Source organism: Mastomys coucha, unplaced genomic scaffold (assembly GCF_008632895.1).
Source record: "Mastomys coucha isolate ucsf_1 unplaced genomic scaffold, UCSF_Mcou_1 pScaffold16, whole genome shotgun sequence".
NCBI classification, from domain to species: Eukaryota; Metazoa; Chordata; class Mammalia; order Rodentia; family Muridae; genus Mastomys; species Mastomys coucha.
Genome location: NW_022196898.1, coordinates 3,324,589 through 3,328,807, shown reverse-complemented (window position 1 = coordinate 3,328,807; position 4,219 = coordinate 3,324,589). Strand labels below are relative to the sequence as shown.

Here is a 4,219-nt window from a genome sequence, read left to right as displayed (position 1 = left end):
TATGATACATCCATCAATGAATGGTTTCTCTTGAGACTTTGTACTTTTCTTGAGTTGGCAAGATGGTGACCAGGTGGAATCAGCTCAGTGCACCTGGAATATAGCCATAGTGACAGAGGTAGCTAGAATGACAGCACAACCCAGGGTCACTTCTATCCTTGGCAACCAACTCGTTCTCCTCATAGAGCAAGAAGACCCTGCCCTGGTGGCCTGCTGCTCCTGCGCACATTAGCTCAGGAGGCCTGATACTCTCTCTGAGTACAGCTGCCTATGTTTTTGTTTGAATGGCATTCCTTACTTTTTGGCTACTTGTATTTCTTTTATGCTTTGAGCAAGATGCTAAGAACAAAGAACATCTCAGTCCCGAGAGACCCCCAGTACCACTTTTACGTTGTCTTACTGCCATCGGTGCACTTCTTCAGACTCAAGGGCACCTTCAGAACACTTTTAGGACTTGATAAAGTTACACACAGAAGAACAAGCTGAACCAAAGGGAAACACTGCCTCTGCTGATTTGCTAGTTTACCCCTGTAGTCACTCTTGCTGTAACCCTGGGTTGTGCTGTCATTCTGGCTACCTCTGTCACTATAGCTATATTCCAGGTGCACTGAGCTGATTCCACCTGGCCACCATCTTGCCAACTCAAGAAAAGTACAAAGTCTCAAGAGAAACCATTCATTGATGGATGTATCATAGTTTGAGCCATAGGTGTAGACACAGAGAGAATCTAGCTAGCTCCAACAAAGAAAGGCTTTCTACCCTACAGGACTAAGAATTGGGTAGTTAACAGCATAAGCCCTCTCCCAAAAAGAAATATTTATCATATACATCATTGAAACTCTTCAAACTCAAGGCTGGAGAAATGGCTCAATGATTAAGAACACTGACTGCTCTTCCAGAGGTCCTGAGTTCAATTCCCAGCAACCACATGGTGGCTCACAACCATCTGCAATGGGATCCCATGCCATTCTTCTGGTGTGTCTGAATACAGCGACAGTGTACTCACATACATAAATAAATAAATCTTTTAAAAAAATCTTCAAACACAAGACAATTAAAGGAAGAGTACCAGTTTCCCTAGAAAACTTCTGCCTGAGACATTTGCTGCTTGTGCTCAGGATATGTGATCTTACTTCACGGGGCTGAGTTTCCTTAGTTGTTTGTCTTTATTCATTAATTGTATTTGATTGGTGAATCAAATGTCTGATTGCCAACATTGAGTTCACTTCTTTTCTGTTTCCTGTTGTCCTCCCATGAAGGTTTGTTAGAAAAGATGAATGAGTGGGTGATCTGAGGGCCATAGTCCCCGCAGAGGCAGGTGGATCTCTGTGAGTTCAAGGTCATTCTGGTCCGCAGAGTAAGTTCCAGGATAGCCAGGGCAACATAGAGAAACTCTGTCTCAAAAAGCAAAACAAAGCAAAGCACAAAAAACAAAATTATTATTCTTCTGTTCTACTGTAGAGAGTGGTTCTGATGCTGAGGCCCTGTTCCCCAATTGGTTCTTCATCTATCAATAAAGATGCTAGCTGCCAATGAGCTGGGTGAAACAGGCAGTACTTCCAGGTCCCGAGTGCTCCCCCACACCCCCAGGCTAGCTAGAAAATCAGAGGATTTTCATCATGCTTAGGAGGGAGAAAAGATGATCAGCCATTGAGTTCTCAGGCGGAGTGACCATAGGCTGTTTCCTCAGGCGGGAGATTAAAAGCATCCTGCAATGGAGCCATACGGCAGATTGAAAATCAGATTTGTGTGTGTGTGTGTGTGTGTGTGTTTCATCCAAGAGTCCGAGGAAACCTGGGTGGGCTTCTAGCACGGTCCACCCAGATCTTAAAGCAGGGTAGCAAAAACTACACACTACATTCTATGGTCATGATGGCTTTCCCTTGTCATTTTCAATGAGCTTCAGTTTCCAGATAGAGTTTTCCCTACCCCCATGAAAGCTAAAGATGGGGGCAGAACTTGCGGTTAAGGGCCTACCTTCTGTTAGACCGGGACTGTGTTCTCAGTCAGTGCAGTCTCTGGCCTTTTATTGCATCAGCGTGAGGCAGATCACAACACTCCAAACACTTAGGATAATTATTTAATTCAAATGTTTCAGTATTTCCGTATGTTGATGAAAGGAACACCCAGTAAATTAGTCTCACTTGGTACTCAGGCAGGTCTGCAAGTGAGGAGGAGGTGAGGGTCTGTCACAGCTCGAGGAGACGCGCTTTTCTTTGCTTTGGATTTTGAAGCTCAGCACATCCCTTGCATTCACAAAACAGTAACAGAGATAATGTGTTGTTATTCGAATGTCTACAAATATCCAGAGAGGATAACAAGCGCCTTCCCTGCCTCTTAGCCCGTGCATTATGGGAATTGTCATTGTATGTGAGTGGTTCAGCATCCGATCGCGTCCTCTGTGCTGGTCTTACTGAGTTCCTCCTTTGAAAGTGCCAACCGCTAGCTTTATTTGAAAGCAGGACCTCCTGCTACCACCCTGGTGCCCCTGACCCCAGGACACTGCTCGCATAACAGCTCTGTTTAGCTTTTTTTCCTTAACAATTTGCCTCTTTCTAAGCTACTGTATAATACAATGTTATTTATTCTGTGGGTTTTTTTTTTCTCTTCTTCTTAAGAGTGTGCTCATTATCTGCTTGGCTCTCTGATGTCCTAGGGACCTGGAGCAACACCTAGAATACCTTCACGATGCCATTGCTGTCTGTCTAATGAATAAACCTCCAGATTCCTCCGAGAACATCTGTGACAGCGGAGACCCTGAGAGAGTGCAGAGGTTGTGGGCCTCTCTGTGTGCTGCTCAACTCCTGCTTTGTGGCTGGCTACCTTTCACCTAGAAAAATCTTGCCTTTTCAAAGGCTCTAAAATTCGGTCCCAGCAAGACCTCATGCGGTTCATCCTCACAGCTTCGTGTATTCCAATTTCCTGGAGTAATTGCATCTGAGCAAGGAACGAAGTCTCTAGCTAAAGAAATACAATTTTAATTGCAAAAAGAATTCCAGCCCACTTTTGTCTTTACATGGGGCTTATATATTCTGGCAGGAGGTAACTTGAGCTGAGTGAGAACGAGTCCTTCTGGTTATCACACAGCATTGCTAATGTGTGCGCCTCTGTTGAGAACAGATATCTATCCAAAGGAGCTTGTGTCCTCTTCCTGTAGGCTTTTCTGAAAATAGTGCTGTTATGTGGGAAATGAAGCAAACATGTCAGTCTAGCTCAGACACCTTGCGTTTTCACCAGAGGCTCTAGGCTCACCTTCATGACAACTTGTTTTTACTTTCTTCTTTTGGGGAAATCTGTGACCCATCTATATCATCATCATCATCATCATCATCCTCATCCTCATCCCATGAAATGTGGCATTGAATTATTTCAAATTTCCTGACCAAATACAGTAGAACTGTGCCTATCTGCAAGTCATAACTGGAAGCCACAGTTCTCTGGAACAGAGTGGAGTCAGTAAATGGGCCCTAGCTGTTTCAAATCACCTTGTTAAGAGTGCCTTTTCAAGCCCTTGGTTCCCTCTCTGGGCTGAGCTCTCCATGGAGAGCCTCTGGCACAGTCTGGTTCTCTGCCATCCACGCCTTGGGTATTGAAAAGGAGAAGCCAGCCAGCCTGGGAGGGAAAGGATGTGGGCAGAGAAGAACAGGGCTGAGGGAAACATTACGTGCCTGTACTATTGTTTCTAGCTAATTCTATTACTACATTTTTTTTTAAAAAAGCCTGATTCATTTGAGAACATATTTATGCTACCTTTACACTTGATTTACTCTCTGGCTTTGTGTGAGACTTTAGAAATCTTTTTCTTCCCCCATGATTTAGACCTTGGTTGTACTCATATTGCATAAGAATCTTTTTGTTGTTGTTGTTTTTTGTTTTTTGAGACAGGGTCTCTCTCTGTGTAGCCCTGGCTGTCCTGGAACTCACTCTGTAGACCAGGCTGGCCTTAAACTCAGAAATCCGTCTACCTCTGCCTCCCAAGTGCTGGGATTTAAGGCATGTGCCAACACTACCTTACCACGGACCGGGGTTTCTCGCGGGGGCCCCTTGCTCCGCGGGACGAGGGACCCTGGCCAGGCGGACACGGGATAAGGCCCCGACAAACAGACTACACACACGGGTGGTGCAAAATCTGAGTGCATTTCCTTAAATACTACATGAGGCTTTTACAATCATTGCAAAAGAGAAATGAAAAATCTGGCAGCTCAACAGTTGAGGTACC

At 44.8% G+C, this 4,219-nt stretch overlaps 1 long non-coding RNA gene across 2 annotated transcripts in view; it reads left to right on the top strand.

The window, feature by feature from the left end:
- Positions 1–2,993, top strand: part of LOC116094453 — an 11,764-nt gene extending 8,771 nt beyond the window's left edge. For both annotated transcript variants that reach the window (XR_004120116.1, XR_004120117.1), the window contains one exon: positions 2,657–2,993. This is a non-coding gene — a long non-coding RNA (uncharacterized LOC116094453). The remainder of the gene's footprint in view (positions 1–2,656) is intronic.
- Positions 2,994–4,219: the final 1,226 nt, after the last annotated feature.